The sequence below is a fragment of the Otolemur garnettii genome, unplaced genomic scaffold (assembly GCF_000181295.1).
Source record: "Otolemur garnettii isolate 467f Iridium unplaced genomic scaffold, OtoGar3 scaffold00053, whole genome shotgun sequence".
Lineage (NCBI taxonomy): Eukaryota > Metazoa > Chordata > Mammalia > Primates > Galagidae > Otolemur > Otolemur garnettii.
In genome coordinates, this window is record NW_003852448.1 from 9,172,062 (window position 1) to 9,192,774 (window position 20,713).

The 20,713-nt window shown below is 46.9% G+C and overlaps 1 non-coding gene and 1 pseudogene across 1 annotated transcript; one reads left to right on the forward strand and one right to left on the reverse strand.

Moving 5' to 3' along the window:
• The window catches only part of LOC100947353, a 64,254-nt pseudogene extending 54,609 nt beyond the window's left edge, over positions 1 to 9,645 (forward strand).
• TRNAC-GCA lies at positions 6,936 to 7,007 on the reverse strand. The gene has a single exon. It is a non-coding gene; the product is annotated as a tRNA-Cys (tRNA).
• Positions 9,646 to 20,713: the final 11,068 nt, after the last annotated feature.

The window sequence follows — 20,713 nt, forward strand, 5'->3', positions numbered from 1 at the left end:
TTTTTTTTTTTTTTTTTGAGACAGAGTCTCACTTTGTCACCCTGGATAGAGTGCCATGGCATCACAGCTCACAGCAACCTCCAACTCTTGGGCTCCAATGATTCTCTTCCCTCAGCCTCCCAAGTAGCTGGGACTGTAGGTACCGGCCACAGTGCCTGGCAATTTTTTGTTGCAGTTGTTTAGCTGGCCCGGGCAGGGTTTGAACCCACCACCCTCAATGTATGTGGCTGGTCCCATAACCACTGTGCTACAGGCACTGAGCCCATAATCTTAATTTCTAATGAAAACCTAGGAAACAAGAAATTTTAAATTATCACATACCAATATTTTAATGATGGAAACCATATTATTTTTAGAAAAATGTTTCCCCATAACATGTTTTATGCACATGAATAGACCCAAATATATTTAGTCTTTCTTTAAGAAGGAAAAAACATACTTACATTTATGTTCATCAATTTGTTTTACTATTTTTTATTTTTTTGAGACAGAGTCTTGGTTACCCTTGGTAGAGTGTCATGGTGTCTTAGCTCACAGCAACCTCCAACTCTTGGGTTCAAGCAATCTTCTTGCCTCAATCTCCCAAGTAGTTGGGACTACAGGTGCCTGCCACAATGCCCACCTATTTTTATAGAGATGGGGGGGGAAGGGGGCGCGGGCAGTGGGGGGTCTCTCTCTGGCTCAGGCTGGTCTGGAACCAGTGAGCTCAGGCAATCCACCGCCTTGGCCTCCCAAGTGGTGGGATTACAGGCGTGAGCCACTGCACCTGGCCCTGTTTTAGCATCTTAACTCATTTAGAAATAATCTAATATCTAATGAGCATCTATCTATCATTTAATTTAACATAAAAGAAATTTCAAAGCTGGGTGCAGAGGCACATGCCTGTAGTCCCAGCTACTCAGGAGGCTGAGGAAGAAGGATCAGTTGAACCCCAGAGTTCAAGGCTGCAGTGAGCTATGATGACACCACTGCACTCCAGCTTGATTGACAAAAGTAAGACCTTGCCAAAAATAAAAAAAGATTTCAAATTACATGACAGATTTATTTGTAAATGCTTATCCCATTACATTTACCTAATTTATTTATCTTTAACAATTATGAAAACTGAGACGCTAGACAAAGCTAGTCGTTATGTCTAATTTTTTCTCTATTAACCATCTGCATAGCCTGTGAAGATCAGGTATTCACCTAAATACATTTACATTTTAGATAAGAAACTTAAAGTTGAACATATGGATGTTTTGATGATAACTCAGAAAATACAGCTGTTTTTATCAAATCACAATATCAAATTAGTCTTATTTATCAAAGAGTTAAAGATTTTTCTGCTTTTAGGATGGGTTTATAGTTTTATGACCTTAAAACATTATCAGAGATAAATATAATCCTGTCTGACCAATAAACTCTGCAAAAACATGTATGCTGACAATTTTAAAGACCTTTCTATTTTTATCTTGTTAAGAAATTTATTTATTTATTTATTTTTGTTTTGTTTTTTGAGACAGAGCCTCAAGCTGTCACCCTAGGTAGACTGCCGTGGCATCACAGCTCACAGCAACCTCCAGCTCCTGGGCTCAAGCGAGTCTCCTGCCTTCACCTCTCAAGTAGCTGGGACTACAGACACCCACCTCAACACCCACCTATTTTTTGGTTGCAGCCATCATTGTTGTTTGGTAGGTCCAGGCTAGATTTGAACCCACCAGCTCAGGTGTATGTGGCTGACGCCTTAGCTGCTTGAGCCACAGGTGCCGAGCCTCTTGTCAGCAAATTTAAAACCAACTTATTTATCAAAGATTTTCTTTTTTTTTTTTTTCAAGACAGTGTCTCACTTTGTCACCCTTGGTAGAGTGCTGTGGCGTCACAGCAACCTCCAACTCTTGGGCTTAAGCGACTCTCTTGCCTCAGTCTCCCAAGTAGCTGGGACTACAGGAGCCTGCCACAACGCCTAGCTATTTTTTGTTGCAATTCTCATTGCTGTTTTTTAGCTGGCTGGGGCTGGGTTCAACCCCACTACCCTCAGTATATGCGGCTGGCGCCCTACCCACTGAGCCACAGGTGCCACCCTATCAAAGATTTTTTAAGTCATGTGAATTAAAAGATATTTGGACTAATTACTATATATTTTATATTTTATCTGACTATGCCAGATATTACCATGTAGACACAATAAGCAACACGCATAAGCACACATAAACACATGTGCACATACATAAGGATTTTATAGCTTTCATTCTAGAATTTTAGTAATAAGAGTATAAAAAATAGCAATACAAACTCATCAATTTATAAAAGACACATGGATCCATTTGATCCAATAAGTGATCTATAGTTTTTATTAGAAGTGGAGGTCTCACTATGCTGCCAAGGCTAGACTCCAACTCTTGGGCTCAAGCAACTCTCCCACCTCAGCCTCCCCACTAGCTGAGCTGATAGGAGTGCACCACAGCGCCCAGCCCTAGGAAGAATCTAGCGAAGGCTATGAACCAAAGTTTTGGGTAAGGCATTTCCATAGCAGTTTGATTCTGTTTCAGAGACATGGTCTTCACCCAGGCTAGAGTGCAGTGATGTGATCATAGTCACTGCAGCCTCAAAATCCTGGGCTCAAAGAGATCCTTCTGCCTCAGCCTCCTCATGAGCTGAGACTACAGGCTTGTACCACCACATCTAGCCAAAGTTTTGTTTTTCTTTTCTTTTCTTTCTTTTTTTTTTTTTTGAGACATAGCCTCAAGCTGTTGCCCTGGGTAGAGTCCTGTGGCATCACAGCTCACAACAACCTCCAATTCCTGGGCTCAAGCCATTCTCCTGCCTCCACCTCCCAAGTAGCTAGGACTACAGGCATCCGCCACAGTACCTGGCTATTTTTTGGTTGCAGTCATCCTTGTTGTTTGGCAGGCCCGGGATGGATTCAAACCCACCAGCTCAGGTGCATGTGGCTGACGCCTTAGCCACTTGAGCCACAGGTGCCGAGCCCAAAGTTTGATTTTTAAAAGCCACTTCTTTATACTAATTTCAGTTTCAAATGAGTTTATGATTAAGTATTCAAATGTTTACATTTTAGATAAGACTGGCTGAATTGTAGAAGAAAAATAAAATCTCAAATTATCTTCTATTTTTATTTATAAATATTAGTTGTCTATTTTTTGAGACTTTGGGGAAAAAAAGAGAAGTTAACTGATGACTCTATACTGAACTTCAGAGTCAAAGCATTCTATGATAGACATACTTTTATCTGACAATGTGAATGTTACTTTTTTGCATTATTATTTTTATTGCTCAATATTTCATTGCAGCAATCGTCTGATTTCTTTTCCAAATGTATTTATCTTCATTTGTTCTTTACAAGGTTTTTGTTTCTAGTCCTTATCTTAAACATTGTTATTGTTATTAAATTTTAAGCCTTCTTAATTGTGTGAAGGCAAAAAGTGGAAACCAAATAAACACATGTATATGTATAGAGAAAATTTTAAAAAAGAAAAAGAAAATCTCCAAGTGGCCTTGAAAATTTTAGTAATGAATCTGTCTTTTGTTTGTCTGTCTGGTTGTCACTGTGGACGGGGCATTTCAGCAAATCTTTTTTTGTTTGTTGGTTTGTTTGTTCTGTGGGGGATTTGTGGGGTTTTTTCACTTTTTGTTCCCTGCATGGCAGACAAAGGAATTTTTATGCTGAACAGAGTTACCTTATGTTTTTGCTCTCAGCTCAAGAGTTTGACCTGTTTGATCTGAGAGCTCAATGTCTACAAACATCTGTCTCGTTCTTTTCTTTTTTTTCTTTTCTTGAGACAGAGTCTCACTCGGTTGCCCTGAGTAGAGTACCATGGCATCGTCATAGCTCACAGCAACCTCAGTCTCTTGGGCTCATATGATCCTCTTGCTTCACCCTTTTTAGTAGCTGGGACTACAGGTGCCTGCCTATTTTTAGTAGGGATGGGGTCTTGCTCTTGCTCAGGTTGGTTTCAAACTCCTGAAACCAATCCACCCACTTCAGTCTCCCAGAGGACTAGGATTACAGGTGTGAGCCATCCCGCCCAGCCTCTAGTTCTTTTCTTTTAGAATATCAATCCTTTTATTAACTGTTCCATCATTCTAAGCAAAGTTAATTAGATAAACTTAAATTTACATTTTCAAAAGATGTCTAGGTTGCTGGTTGTTCTAGAACTGTTGTAATTGGTAAAGTCATTCATTCAGAACCCTTTTAAGACTCTTTTTTAAAGAAATAATTGGCTGCAATGCCACAAGCAGTAAATCTATGTTAACACTGTTAGAAAAGTCAGCAGATTCAAAATAGGCAGAAAAAAAGTAAAGATATATACAGAGAACTTAGAAGGTTCTACATGTTGACCCTACAGTTTGTTGAAGTTTTCATAAGAGAGTTCAAATAAAGATCATTTAAGCTCTGAATTTTCCTTAATACACTGTACTTATCAGTTAGAAAGTGTCTATGAGAATGACCATAATTGTTGGGCATGCCTTTAAAATTTGAGGTTCCCATTCCATTTCTTATTAATCTCTGAAGAGCAAAGAAAATCCTATAAATCTTGTCAGGGAATTTCAATAATTCCAACCAATGTTTGAGGTGGTGGTGGTCACCCCAGAGGCTTTTAATTAGCCAGCTCATGCCCACCATTTAGAATGTTTCTTTTTACTCTTGGAAAATGTTCAGAAAGTAGCAAGGGGGGAAAGAGGCAAATCATTTATAGATATGTATAACCAAGCCAAAATGAAACAAAAAAGAAGACAGTTCAGACAAATTTTAAGTCAAGCCTACAGACCAAACAAAATATTAAACCAGCAGTGCAAAGCCAAACAAGATGTAAATTCTGTAGAAACCAGAGTACTCAAATCAGAAGGACTTTGTCTTTATAAGATAAAGGGCTTGTCAGAAAAGATCAAAAAGCCTTTTATTATCCCAGGAGAGATGAAAGGTCCTTTATTAAGGTGGCCTTAAAACCATATGAGATCCTGAATAAAATCAAAAAGAATCTATGAAAGGAAGGAGTTCAAGAATCTGAGGGGAGATTCACCAGCACTGAAAAATCAACTCACAAGATCAGAGAATGTAAAAGGCTTGTCTACACCTCACACCTCAGTCAACTCCAGGTGCAGATGATCCATCCAAGGTGAGCTCCCTTTGGTCCTACTTCTGAGACATCATCGTGTCAACCTAAATACCAAATAGAGAGGGAGAGTCTGTAAAAAAAAAAACAAGACAGTGTGTATTCAAGACTAGACATTGCAATGGGAATACACGTGCCATAGTAAAACCACATGCACAGTCAGGGATGTTTTTAAAAGAAAAGCGAGAAGATTACATAGTTGTTTTGAGAGAATTATCCTAGGTAACAAGGATCAATATCAAGGATGTTGCCAGTCCAAGGTTGGACAGGCAGTTGTTGGGCAAATGTCTTCAAGAAGTATTTTTGGGGCGGTGCCTGTGGCTCAAAGGAGTAGGGCACTGGCCCCATATGCCAGAGGTGGCGGGTTCAAACCCAGCCCCGGCCAAAAACTGCAAAAAAAAGTATTTTTTGTGTGTAATTTTGCAATAGTCTTTGTGAAGTTTGTGGTTTTGGCAGAGTCTTTTGTGATCATTCTTGTTATCAGGCATTTGTGCACAAGAATTCTCCCATCATAGAACTTCCCTAGCTCCATTTGCCAGGGTTGTTAGCACAAGTTGACTCCATTTTGACTCCGACAACTCACACAGATATCAACTATAATTGAAGATAATGAGGGAATGTTGAGAATTTGAAAAGAGCATAAAAGAGGTGAAACAACCATCTCAGACAGTGAGAAAGTAAGTGTATGATACCAACCAGTAGGCGTGCCTCGCCATGTTAAACGCTGATTGGAGATTTGGGTCACATGTGAGTCTAGACACCACAGGTGTGTGGTTTTTCCCAAGCAATGTCCTCCTGTTGAGGTGTGGGCATGGACTAAGTGAACATCTGGATTGTAAATTCTATGTGAACAGCCATGCTAAGTGGTCCCACCTCCTCAAAGCAGGAAATGGAAAAGCTCATTTGAGTTTTGTGCTAAACAAAAGACAGAACTCAGGCCAGGTGGTGGAGCTGCAAATCAAAAATCCCCAGTATCTCCTTAACAGTTCTGTGTTTCCCTACAACCTTTTAGTCTCTGAACCTGGTGCTGACAAACTAGACTACACAAATCCCAGAGCTGCTTTGAGAAAGACTTTCCTGTCAGAGCTGGACCTGGAGAAGGTGGGGATGGGGCCTTTGGGAAAAAGGAAGAAATGGGTAACTGTGGAGAGCACACGGGGAGGAGGATAGGATGAAGAGGGGTCATGGCCGATTCGTGCATTCAACAGACAATTATTGAGCTCCTACCGTGTTTCAATCTGTGCCATGTTCTGGGGACCCTTCATCCAACAAGGTCAGAGAAATGTCCCACTGCCTTTGTATCCACCAAGGGGCAACCTTATCATCATTCTAGTCTCAGTCCCCCAGGAGAGGTCTCTGCTCACAAGGTCAAGGGCTCTTTTGGGCTTAAGCCTTATGTGCAGCCAACAAACATTACTTCCTTGTTGATGTCCTTGTCCTCAGCATGGAGGAAGGGAAAGGGAATGAGCAGGTTGCAAGTGCTGTGGGATGAGACCTCCAGGTGAGGGAGATGGTTGGGATGCAATGCTCAGCCCAGCTCCGCTCACCACATCTTTACTGCCACAGTCTAACCTTGTCCTCCTTCCTGCCTTGTCCTCTTCCAGCCCAAACACTACTGGGCCAAACAAGGTTTGTTTTGTTTCAAGTTTCAATCTGATCACATCACTCCCTCTGGTGGACATCTGTTGATTCTGTTTACCTAGCATCCATTTCTCCAGCTCTTTAATACTCTTTTATTATTTCTTTTTTTCACCATGTTTTTCCCTTTAAATACTATCTCCTGACAGATGAACTCCAAAGATTCTAGGAGTAAAGAAAATAAGGGGGCACCCAGATTTGAACTGGGGACCTCTTGATCTGCAGTCAAATGCTCTGCCACTGAGCTATACCCCCTGCTGGCTTTTTCTTTCTTACAAATGGTATTTCACCTTTACACACATGGTAAATGGAAGAGATCAAATTTCAACTGATAAAAAATAAGAGAAGGAATGTATTAAGTCACCACAGTGTAAATAGAGAAGAAACTGACTTCCAGGAGCTCGAATACTATGCGGACTCTCTCCCTCCAGCTTTCTTCTTTCGTTCCCTCTTAAGTCAGTGTTAGTATCTCAGACCAGTCTCCCCACGCGGCTGACATGCTTCCTCCAACAGGTGTAGGCTCACATCTCCACATTTTGGTTGCTAGAAAGAAGTCTGAAAAATCCTAGGGAAGGGTTCTAGTTAGTTTGGCTTATGCCTATCCATGACCAACCACTGTGACCAGGGATTAGGGTACATGAGTGGTACAACTGTTTCAGAAGTAAGGTCTGGTAAGAATATATCTACTTCCACTCAGAATCTATGTCTATAGCAGTGGTTCTCAACCTGTGGGTCGTGACCCACGGGAACTGTATTAAAGGGCTGCGGCATTAGGCAGGTTGATAACCACTGGTCTATAGCATAAGAAGAAAGGTGGTTCTCCAAAAGAAGTCGGGGTGGCCAAGACACGGCCATGGAGATCACCACTACAGCTCTTGGGTCTTTTCAGCTGAGTTTACCTCATTAAGGAAGACTAGCAACCTAGTACTTCTGCTGTACAGAGCCACCAAAAGCCACACGCAGCACATTCCTTAATAGTTATCAAACCAGCTGGGCATGGTGGCTCAGGCCTCTAATCTTGGCACTCTGGGAAGCCAGGGTGGGAAAATTCCTTAAGCTTAGGAGTTCAAGACCAACCTGAGCAGGAATGAGACCCTGTCTCTACTAAAAATAGAAACACTAGCTGAGCATTATGGCAGGTGCCTATAGTCCCAACTACTCAGGAAGCTGAGGCAGGAGGATCACTCGAATCTGAGAGTTTGAGGTTGCTGTGAGCTAGGACGATGCCATGGCGCTCTATCCAGGGTGACAGAATGAGACTCTGCCTCAGAAAAAAAGTCATCATACTGTGTACCTGACTCTAACAACCATACAGTTCCTGTCCTCAGCATAGTGGAAATACCTGACACAGCAACACAGGGTAATAATGACTCTGGGGACACAGAATTGAGAGTGACTGAGACCAAAGTAATGTCATGTTCCCATTTGAACTGACTCTTGCACTCTGAGGAGCTTACTTAATAAACAAGGGAGATGGGAAGGAATTCCACGTAAAAGTGGCCGCAAGAGCAAAAGTCACATGTGGTCTTGACCAGAAGGTTTGAGGATGGCTGTTATGCAAGTGTTGGTGAGAGGTGTTGAGGCCCTGGGGCTGCTGTCTGCAGTGTAGCAGGACACACACACAAAACTAATAAACAACTAATAAACCCGCAAAACTAATAAACAACTCAAGCTCTGAGTGTGACTCCACAGGAGAAAAGGGACAATCACCTGCCAATGTGTTGGGGCTGGAGCTTAGGGTGCTGGATTATGTCAAGAAGTTGGGGTTCTTGTCCAGATGCCTTTTTCAGACACGAATGTCCTCCTATTTCATTCATGTGACAACCCACCTAGGACATGAACTCTGGCACTCAAAGCTGGGACACCTTCCCTGTGTGTGTTTACCAAAAAGCAAGGTCCCTGCTGGGGGCTGAATTATGCTGCCTAAGAAGGTATGTTGAAGCCCCAACCTCTGGTACCAGTGAATGTAACCTTATTTGGAAATAGGATCAATTCAAGTTGAGGTCATTAGGGTGGACCCTAATCCCGTATGACTGGTCTCCTCATAAGAAGAACACACATGCACACACACGGAGTGTCATGTGAAGACGAAGGTGGAGATTAGAGAGAACTGACCACAAGCCCAGAACACCATGGACTGAAGCTACCACCAGAGCTAAGAAAAGGTGAGGAAGATTCTAGCCAAAATCTGAGGAAGCAGGTTCTACTGGCCTTTGGTTTCTGACTTCTTGCCTCCAGAACACTGAGAGAATAAACTTCTGTTGTTTTAATACCAGTTTGTGGTACTCCGTACAGCAACCCTAGGAAACTGATACTGTCCCCACGCAGGCAGTCACTTGTGCCCTGTGTCCAGCACAGAGGGAACAGAGATGTGGCCCTTCTGAGCACCTCCAGCCTGCTAAGGACCAGAGTCTCCAGCTTTGGTCACCTGCTCAGATGTGGGGTCCTTGGGTCGCTGGGACTGTAGCCTCTGTGGCCAGGAATAGACCTTTGCTCCTCAAGGAAAGGGAAGGGCTGAGTGAAAGAAGGGAAGGAAATATTTATATCAGGAGAAAATAAGTGGCCTCCACAGCGTGTGCAGGAAGCAGAGAACGGCCCAGGCCCTGAGGTCAGAGTGTTCAGGAAGGCCCCACACAAAACTCGGCCCCTTACCTGTGAAGCCAGGTGGTGGCCGGCTCTCTTAGGCCCTGCTCACACAATGACCCAGCTGAAGCTGTGTGACCCCACCCTCCAGCAAGGTCCAGTCAAGCCCCCTTCTCTCTTTGACCTGTCTAGGCCTCTGCTTCACCATCTGACAAGCGAGAATAATAAAAGGCACTACAGTTGTGACGATGAGAAACTTCAGACCAGGCATCAGCAAACTACCGCCACCAAGCACACAGTCCTGGACTAAGAATGGATTTCATAATTCTACATGGCAGGGGGAGAAAAAGAAGATAAGTAAGACAATTGTTGAGTGCTCCATAAATATTAGTTGTACTTTAGAAAAATATTTTGTGGCACATGGAAATTATATGAAATTCTAATTTCAGTGCCCATTTCAGCCACTCTGGTTCGTTTATTTATAATCTACAGCTGCTTTCCTGTTACAAGGGCAGAGTTGAGCAGTTGCAACAGACTGGCCTGTGAAATAACAAATATGTACAATCTGGCCCTTTTTTAAAAAAAGTGTTCAGAGGGTGGGCTTGATGGCTCAGGCTTGTGAGGGGGGAGCCAAGGCAGGAGGATTACTTAAGGCCAGAAGTTGGATATCAGCCTGAGCATCATGGCAAGACCCCATATTTACAAAACAGAAAAAATCAGCCAGGTGTGGTGGCACATGCCTATAAGCCCAGCTACTCAATAGACTGAGGCAGAAGGTCATTTCAGCCCAGGAGTTTGTGGTTCCAGTGAGCTATGCTAACACCACTGCACTCTAGTCTGGGCATCAGATCAAGATCCAGGTCAAATTCTAGAACAGTCTGGGATCTGAATTGTTGTCAGTCCATCTTGACATGACCCAGTGCTGTTCTTGGTTCACTTTTACATTCCTAGGACCTTTGTCTAAAAATGATCTTTTGATCTGACATTGTCAAGAATAGTACTCATAAGTACTTACAAGGTCTGACAAGTTCATGAACTTGCCACCATGTGCTTACATTGGCAGCATTGTACAAACAGCTCAGTAAGGTTTCATAACTTTGGCATATCATTGTCTCATGGCTGTGTTCATGTTAACAGATGGTGTCTTGCTGAGTAGAGTTTATGAACGTTGTTGTATGTTTTTGTGTGATGTTGCAATAATGTCGGAGCTTGAATTAGAGCAACAAACAAACATTAAATTTCTTATCAGGCTTGACAAGAGTGGAAGTTAAATCAGGGACATGCTAGTCCAAGTTTATGGGGATAATGTCATGAAGAAAACAGCACTGAACAAATGGATTAAATGTTTTTCAGAGGGGAAAGAAAGCATCACTGATGAAGAGAGGTCAGGGTAGCTGGCAACAAGAAGAACTGATAAAAACATTGCAAAGTTTGTCAAATTGTGCATTGAAATCATCAGCTGACTGTGAGAAGGTGAGTGGACCAAGTAAACATTGATAGGGAAACAGGAAAACCTCAAGTGAAAATCTTGGCATGAGAAAGGTATGTGCATTATACTAGCTCACAGGGCGCTGTTACAGAGCTTTCAGCCAGTAAACAAACAACTGTACTAAATACCCTGTCTACTCAGCTGATCTAGCCCCCAGTGACTGACTCTCTTTCTTCACCAGAAGATAAACAAAATAGTGAAAGACATTTTGATAACCTTCAGGATATCAAGAGTAAACAGCCTTGATGGCCATACCAGAAAGAGTTCCAAAATTGCTTTGAAGGGTGGACTAGGCACTGGCGTCTGTGCGATGCTTCCCAAGGGGAGTACTTGGAAGGTGACTGGAGTGTACTCAGCAAAGAGCCATGTAGCAGTTTTTCTAGGATGAGACTGCAAACTTGTCAGACCTCATATTGGCCAACTTGTCAGCCACCTACCTAGTTATCATTTCTTAAAAGAAAAGCTACCACACGCATATTTTTCCCAATTTGGTGGCACATCTACAGTTGGGATGTACTTAACAGCATGCATCCGGAATAGAGTCAGAGTGAAATGGACACATTTTTCCCTTGCTTAGTAAAACAGAATTACAATTGTTGGATTGAGCCTAAAGGCTCACTGAAATACACTAAATGTTTAACTATTATTCAAGGTAGGAACTAGTAAATAAGTGTTAAGCATTTTTATTTATTCATTCCACAAACAGAGCACTTTTGACATGCTGGGCACAGGACTGGACACTCAGGCCATACCCTCCAGGCACTGCTAGGCCCTCCATGCCCCTGGGGCTCTGCCTTTCTTTGGGACCTTGCCTAGACTTCTGTCCGTATATACTTTTTTAAGAACTTTAAAACTGAAGCACAACTGAAAATAACTGCAATTCACCACCAATCACTGGAGTCAAGTTTTGTTACTGCATCACAAACAAGAATAATCACAGAGTAAGACGGGGCAGAGGAAAGATTTGCAATTGCTCATAAATATTTCTTTATTTACAGAGATTGTGATTATGGCAAATCACAGAACTTCCATTAAAAACCTACTCATGGGGCAGCGCCTGTGACTCACTGGGTAAGGCACCAGCCCCATGTACCAAGGGTGGCAGGTTTGAACCCGGCCCCAACCAAACTTCAACAAAAAATAGCCAGGCGTTATGGCAGGCACCTGTGGTCCTAGCTACTCAGGAGGCTGAGGCAAGAGAATCACCTAAGCCCAGGAGTTGGAGGTTGCTGTGAGCTGTGATGCCATAGCACTCTACCAAGGGCGATAGCTTGAGGCTCTAACTCAAAAAAAAAAAAAAAAAAAAAAGAAACTGTCTGGGCTCAGCACCTATAGCTCAGCAGCTAGGGCGTCAGCCACATACGCTGGGGATGATGGGTTCAAACCCAGCCCGGGCCTGCTAAACAACAATAGCTACAACAACAAAAAAAAATAGCCGGGCGTTGCGGTGGGCAGCTGTAGTCCCAGCTACTTGGGAGGCTGAAGCAAGAGAATTGCTTAAGCCCAAGAGTTTGATGTTGCTTGCTGTGAGCTGTGATGCCACAGAACTCTACCAAGAGTGACATAGACTCTGGCTAAAAAAAAAAAAAAAAAAAATCCTACTCAAGATACAGACATGAAAGCCAGAGGCAGCACTGGAGCCATCTCGCCAGCCCCAAGCACAGCTCTCCAGGGTTTACTAACATCTGCTCATGTGCCCCAGTGAGGAAGATGGTAAGGGCAGCACAAGCTTGGGGTCCTTGTAAACACCTCTTGGGGTCCTTGTAAACACCGATGCATATGCTTCAAGCACTCAGGGTCCAGGGGCATCCGGGAAAGTTGGGGTCACAGCTGAATCTCCAGTCACTGAGGAGGAATTCAATTTAGCAAAATGGCAGGGTCCCAGGCACCCACAAGGGCCTACCTGGAAAGCCTAAGTTACTGGCCTAAATTGCCCACATAGTAACAGAGGCCACCAGTGTCTTGTGGGGACTCTTCAGCTGCTGGCAGGCCATGTCCAGGTTTCTTTCCTCCTTCCACTCAATTTGTAGGTGCTTCTGCAACACTTCCCAGAGCCCGTGCCCCCTGCAGGTGTCTCTGTGGGCTCTCTTGCCACCACTGACGGTTGGCAGCCCTTGCAGTCCCACAGCTAGGGACCAAGACTTGCTTCTCTTTGCACCCCTGCTGGCTGGCACAGGTTGAATCTTCAGAAAGGCCCCTTTGACTGCCTGTTCCAACAATGGCTTGAAGACAAATCTTATACCACTGGACAGTGCCCTGTTAGGGCTAAGATGGCTGGTCAGGAGCATGGGGCCCTTCTGGGACAGTGTGACCCACAAGGCTGCCTTTCCCAGGTAATGGGGGGTGGGAGGGTAGAATTAGGGCAATGTTCTGCAAATCTTGTGACAGCTCGCCAAGGCTCTTAGATTCATACCTGAGGAACACTTGGGCTTGGCCTACTAAACAAGAGGTAGGGTCTGGCCTGGACTCCTTCCAGGGACTCCCAGCACCACTGCCCACCTCGGGGAAGTGCTTTAGAATCTGCACAGATAGAACTGGGGAAGCCAAGAGGTATGGTTCAGGGCAAGCAAGGCCCGACTCCTTGGAGAAGCACTGAGCAATCACCATCCCCCATCCAAGAAGTCTCCAAAAGTCACTTCCCTAAAGGAACAAGGGACAGCCAGCCACTCCCTCCCACCCGGACCCATGCCCTGGCAATCCCCTCCAGTGGGCACCCTGGCCCCCACCTCCATGCCTGCCTCCCTGCAGCAAGAAGCTTATGGGTCCCACCTCCCTGGGAGGACAGCCCTTCTTGGGAAGCCCGACAACAGCATAGGATATTCTGACCTGGCCAAGGAGTGCCCCTAAGGAGAGGCTGCTTGGATTCAAAGTGCACCAGTCATCCCTGCACCCTCAGTGGCCCCTTAGGGAGCTCTCTGGGCTACCCAGCATTCTCCATCTTCACACGAGAGAGACGAGTGTGCAGGGACCCCCTCAGACTTCCCCATCATGACCACTCAGCCACCTGTCCCCAGGGCTTCCCCTGAGATCCCACTCCATCCCAACAGTCTCAAATCTGGACACAGCAGAAGAGTCACTGGGGGGCCTTCCCCACATTGTACTCTAGAGGAGGTGCACAGGTGGCTCACCAGTCAGGCAGCCCCTCTCACATGCCACACAAGACAGAGAGGCCTGACTGGCATGGCTGCCCTGATGGTGCACCAGCCAGGTGGGACAAGTGAAGCTCTTGCCACACTGGTCACAGGGATAGTGCTTCTCCTGCCAAGTGGCTGCTCAGGGAATCTGGGTCTCTGCAGGAAGCGCTTGTCACACTGTGCGCACTGGAAGACGCGTCTTCCAGCGCTTGCCTGAGTGCGTCCCTGGTGCATGGTCAGGTTGGCCAGGCGCGTGAAGCGCTTGTCACACTGCAAGCACTGGAAGGGTGAAGCACTCCCAGTGCGTGCACCGGTGCTCCAGCAGAGTGGACAGGCAGCCAAAATGGCTGCCGCACTGCGCACTGGAAGGGCCTCTCGCCCATGTGCGTGCGCTGGTGCTCCAACAGAGTGGACAGGCGGCCGAAGTGCTTCACGCACTTGATACACTCATAGGGCCTCTCACCAGTGTGTGTGTGGAAGTGGGTGGTGAGCATAGACTGGTGCACAAAACTCTAGCCACACTGGATGCAGGTGTAGGAGTGTTCGGGCATGTATACAAGGCGGTGGCTGGAGAGGGTGGCCTGCTGTGTGAAGCTTTGGGGACACTGGGTATAACTGAAGGGCTGAGGGCCACAGTTCTCCTTCCAGTCAGAGCTCTAACCATACTTGGCACAGGGTGGGCACTGCCGCATGCCTGAAGCAGTTAGTACAGCCGGATTCGCCACTTCGTTATCTCTGGGGTCAGGAGGCAGATCCTCAGAGGTGGCCCCCTCCAAGCCCTCCTTGCCAGGCCGCTTCAGCTGCCCAGGTGGGCTCCATGCCTCAGATTCCCCCTCCAGACTCCTCTTCTCTTTGCTGACTGGCCAGGACTCTGCTGAGAAGGGACACAGAAGGACACAGCAGGTGAGTGCTGCCACAGGTATTGAACAAGGCCACCCCAACCCTTTGCTGTCCTGGTATCTGAAGCCTGAGACTCAGTGTGACCCTGTCACTAAAGACCCTCATGCTGGGTCGGCCTACTTGATTTCCTGTGCCTTCTGCCAGGGTCTCACCCTGTGCTGTTCTCCCTAATGCCACCCAAGCACCCTGTGGATCCCACCTCTGCACCCCAGCTCAAGGGTAGTCTCTCCCCAGAACACCTCCAGCCTCCTCTCTGCCTGTCACCCAGCCTGTCCCAGGTCCTCCTCTCTCCTGGAGCCTGCCAAACCAGAACAGTGATGTTCACCCGACAGCACCTTCAGTGTAACTACAGAGTGCTGTCAGCTGCACCCTCTTGGTAAACATGTGCTTTTTCTTAGGATACTGGCCGTGATTTCCATCAGACTTTCAAAGGGCTCTAGACACTGTTGATTCCTCTTCTTATTTTACTTTACACTGTTTATATCCATGCTAGTCTCCTCCCTCCTAACTGCAAGATGCTCGCGGGGAGGACAATGCTTTACGCATTGCCGAGTCCCTGCCCAGCACTGCACTGTCCACAGACAAGGTCATAAAATGAAGGTGAGACAGTTTCAGGAAGAAAATAATAATTTCATGGAACTATATGGGAGGACATAACACAGCAAACATGGAAGACAAGTTAGAAAGATGACCTAGGTAGCCTGCTTGCTATTCCCCCTCAGGACCCTTGTGTAGGAGGCTCCCGAGATCCGGGCATGTGCCTGCAGCCCCGCCACAGAGACTCACCTGGGCATGGGAGTGCCAGGGTGGTCTCCTGCGGGCCCTGCTGGTTCCTCCCACACACCTCTTCCTTTTGTTTGACCCACGTTCCAACTCCTGGGGGAGATGCCAGTTGGACTGTTCCTAGGGAGAGAAGAGGCCCTGAAAATATCAGATATCATGGGGCTCCTTTCTTTCCCACCAATTTGGGGCAGACCCCACAGGGGACTCCCCATGGTATAGGCCCAGCAAAGGCAGAGCAGATACTGGGGGCTGCTGAGACCACCAATGTCTCACATGGTGGGAGTCAAGCTGGGGAGTGTGTGGCTGCAAGCCGTGATGGGGACAGTCAGCACTGTCCAGCAGCCTCCTGCCCTCCTTCAGTGCTAACAGGGCACTTTGTGCCTGGCCAGGCACGTGACCACCTAGAATACCAACCATGTTTTTGGGCCTCCCAACAAGCAGATGTGTCATGTGGCCAGTCTAACAGGAAGTGAGGGGCACTGCCTCCTCTAGCCACGTGACATTAATTTATTCAGCCTCTCTGCACTTCCGTTTCCTCATCTATATCATGAGGAAATAAAAGGTTACAATTGGCATAAGTAGGTCAATATTTATGAAGCACATAATAATTATTAAATGTGTATTTATCAAACAAGAAGTACATGTGTTGTCCTTAGAGGGAAAGGGCATCCCCTTTTTCCTCCCTACTTCCTTCTTAATAGTTACAGTAACAAGGTCATGCCCTAGAAAGGGTAGAACAGAAAGAAGGAGTCTGAGTCTGTGAGTGTCAAACGAGTCCTGTTGGGAGCGAGAAACCGACCACTGCCTTGTTTAAGCTACTGTTCTGTTGCTTTGTTTTTTTTCCAGTCTGTTACAGCAGCCAAACACGTATCTATGGTGCTCTTGGGTAGGCATGCTTCAAGGGGAAAGTGATGTCACCAATCTGTACCCATCCCTAATACCCATTTTAAGATCAGGGAATAATTCCTTCTCCAGACTTGGGTAGGTGCAATTTTTGTTCAAGAAATGAATGAATGAAAAACATTCCAAATCACCAAAACCTCACAGATATCCACACTGCTCAGCACTGCCTGGTATCTACCCAGGAGGTCAGGGGCAGAACTCGGTCCTTTCCTTGTACATGAGGCACTGCTGACACAGTAGTGCTTGGCTGCCACACATCGGGCTGGCTCCACGATGGACCAGGGCCCTGGAAACCAAGTTCTTACCATGTGGTCAGCCCAGGCTTCAGAGGGGAAGTCACTCAAAATATACCAACACAAAAAGATCCTTAAGACAGAGTTGGGCTTGGTGCCTGTGGCTCAAGTGGCTAAGGTGCCAGCCACGTACACCTAAGGTGGCGGGTTCGAATCTAGCCCAGGCCTCCAAACAACAATGACGGCTGCAACCAAAAAAAATAGCCAGGCATTGTGGCGGGCGCCTGTGGTCCCAGCTACTTGGGAGGTGGAGGCAGGAGACTCGCTTGGGCCCAGGAGTTGGAGGTTGCTGTGAGCTGTAATGCCATGGCACTCTGCCCAGGGGGACAGCTTGAGGCTCTGTCTCAAAAAAAAAAAAAAAAAAGACAGAGTTGAGAGAAAAGAGTGAGCTGCAGAAGTCACACAGTTGACCCATGTGTTGAACCCCATATTCCTCTACAGTGCACACACACGCATAATACATAAGAAGCCTGCAATGTTATGCAGAAAGATGGTAACAATGGCTACTGTGGGGAGGGGAGCAGGGAGGGGAGCAGGGCTGGGCAGGTGGCCAGGAGAGAGAACCTTTAGCCTTATCCATGACCTCAGTACTGCCTAGTAAGAAAGTGCTCCTATAAGAATATATTTGCATAATCAAAACACAGATACTAGCAAAGTCCAGAGGCTGGTCAGTCCCAGTCCCACAGACCCCTGGTTCTCAAACTCTGACCACACCAGAATCCTCTGAGAAGCATGCTGAAAGTGTCCCAGCAGGACCCACTGGGTGAGGATCCCATTTCCTTCCTAGAACACTGGCAGAGGAGCCCCCAGCAGATGAAGTGGTCTTGTACCCATATTGGGGTCTGCAGGTTTTCAGCAGAGGGTGTAGAAGCAGTCCCTGAGTGAGGGCTAGTCTCTCACAAAGTTCCCTCCTGATGAATCTGGACAGAGGACATGGGAGGAAGTGCCACAACAATAAGGACTCCCCACCCCTAGAGCAAACCTGGAGCCTGCCTCAGCCCTCCACATGCCAGGCTTGCTCACACCAGATTCACCCCGCCTGCTCTGTACCCACCGTAACTTCTGAGCCGGCCCCAGTTCTGCCCATACATGTTGATGGGGCTCAGCCTGGTGGCCCTGGAGAGGCTGCAGCTCCAGGGCCCAGCTCCCCTCCCTGAGCCACAGGGGAAGAAGCCCTGCTCAGGGCCCTACAGTAACAGCACTTAGGGGCACCACAGAGCCCACTCCTCTTGCTCCCCAGTGGGCTCAACACGCTGCTCCAGCTGCCACCCCCATCCTGCCTTGCACAGCTCCTCAACTTACTGCCCTGCTCTCTCTGTGCTACCCCCACCCCCTACCTGAAAATATCTCAGTCCTACCTGCCAGCCACTCAAAACCCTTGTCATCACCCACCTCCTTCCCTGCTCTGGGCTTACTGTGATTTAACATACCTACTCAGAGAACTTATTTCAAATGGGAGCCTCTGAAATAAAATGTAAGAATCTAGTAAGCAAGAAGTGGGGTCATGGCATGATCCATTTTGTCTGAGCAAATGGGGATCCAGCATTCCTGTCCCTTGCTTCAATAAGAGTAGTCCCACTGTCCCCTCTGTTATATGCTTCCAACTGTCATCTAAATAAAGGGTTATTCACCTTAAAAAAGAAAAAAGCTTTGAAAATTGCATTCTGATTCAATACCGTTTATTTGGAAGATAAAGAAAACCAAGCTCCTATTCTGTTTCTGTTCACCTACTATCCATCATTTGCCATCCTAATACCTGCAGGCGATATGTGGGTACTGGGGCAAGGGTATTACAACAAGACCCAGTCCCTCCCATTGAGGACAGGGAAGCCCAGAGGGGAACAGGAACTGGACTGCAGAGTGAGGTGGCCCTGCGCACGCAAGTGCAGGGAAGCAGGGAAGGTCTGGGAAGGAGGCTGGCCTCCAGCCCCTGTCTCTCAGCATTCCGAATGCCTCCGACAGCCTTTCTCAAACCCAGGTTCCTTGGTATCTGCACTGCTCTCTGCCCTTCCCCACAAGTGCCAGAATAGTCTCAGGCCATAGTAATGACTCCCAAGTGACATGGGTGATGGGAATTGGCCTGAGCATCTCCTTGGCATCAGAACAGCTAGGCCTGGCCTGACATCAGCTGTGATGCCAATAACTTACTTCCTCACCTCTGCTTCCTGCTCCAAGTAGGGATTCGTGATACTAGATGTCAGGTGAGGGTGGAGAAGCCCCAGCCCATCCCCACTCTGAGGGACTCACCAGTACCAGGGCCCTGAGCCCGTTCTGCGCTAGACAGGCCATGGCTGCCTGCCTTGTCTCCCCTCGCCACTGTGGTCAAGAGTTCTGGCTTGGTGACGGCACAGCCTGCAGGGAGAAGAAGGTAATGACTGGCCCAGAAAAGAGAATGTTCCGACAGGCTTGGACCAGGACCCACTCCCTCCTCAAGGTATGTGTAAGGGTCACTGAGTGTAGGCTGGAACAAGGCTGCTCAGTCTTCTTAGGCCACAAGAGTGACAAGGCCCAGAGGAAGGGAGCACATCCCACTACACAGACAGGAACCCAGTCGCCCAGTCCAGCCACCTCATGGGGATTGGGAAACAGTTTCCCCTGCTGCCCTTCCTTCTGCATGCTAACCCTTGCCCCCTGAAGGCCAGGTAGCCTCCTTCACCTGAAGCATACTGGTAACCTCTTCTACAAGAGAAACATTTGGGGCCAAGGAAAGGGAAGCAAGACACCTTGTTCTAGGGCTCAGCCTCCAACAAGGGGAGAATGGACAATATGCCAACTGTTCACCTGCCCAAAGCAAGGCGAGGACTCAGGTGTGCAACAGGGGAGCACAGGAGGGGCGTAGCTATAAAAATCCAGTTCTAATCAGATCTTACACAAGCAGCACACACCCCTGCCTGCAGAACCTAACATTCCAGGGCTGGCCCCCATTTTCCAGACTCAGGGCACCCTTAAAAACAGCCTAATCAATCACAAATTTCTCAAGAACTCACAGTGTACAGAGTACAGCTCAGAGTTCAAATAAAAGGTAGGGGAGCCTGTTTCCCAAAAGGAAACAGAGTGGCAAGGCAGAGCTGCCTCTGGCACCACATGAAGGGCAGGACTGAGAAGCAGATTCCATTTGTATTCATGGACAAGTCATTTAACCTATGCTTCCATTCATAAACCTAAAGTGATTAAGGATACCTTCCACCTGCCCAAAGACAGAGGCCTGATTAAATAATCTCCACATGCTTCCCACTCTCACATCCAAGTCTAATTTGGTTAAACAAAGGAATAAAACCAAGGCTTGGGGCCAACCTCTTACCCAGGGAGCCCCAGGCCTCACAGCTCTCCTCCATGAAGTCCATACTGAGCTCCTTCTGCCAGCCTCCAGGCCGCCCCCCTGTTGCTCTGAAAAGTACATGGCTGCATCTCCCGGGGTCACCTGCAAGTATAGGTCACCCAGGCCCATGAGTTACAGCCATTACAAAGAACAGCCCAAACCACTCTCCTCTCCTCTCCTCCAACCCCAAGGCATTGCTAGCCCAACCACTGTGCAGACACAAACTCATTCCCACATTTCCGTCAGCTAAGGGGATCAGGGCTCCTGAGTTCTCCTCCCTTCTCTAGGACACATCTACTTTCTGATTCAAGTGTGGGCTTCATGGCAGGGCTTTCCGGTGATCTCCCCTACTCAAGCTGGTCCTTACTGAGATCATTCCAGAATAAGAAGTATCCCTCTCAACAAACCCCATTCCACCTGCCAAACCAGACATCTTCCCTGCATCACAGTTTTCTTCTGACATATTTCAAGCCCTTGGAAGTCAACTGGTCACTGGTATTAGGTGCTCAGGGGTCAGGCTTCAGTAGCTGAGGGGCTCTCTCCACCATACCCAGTTC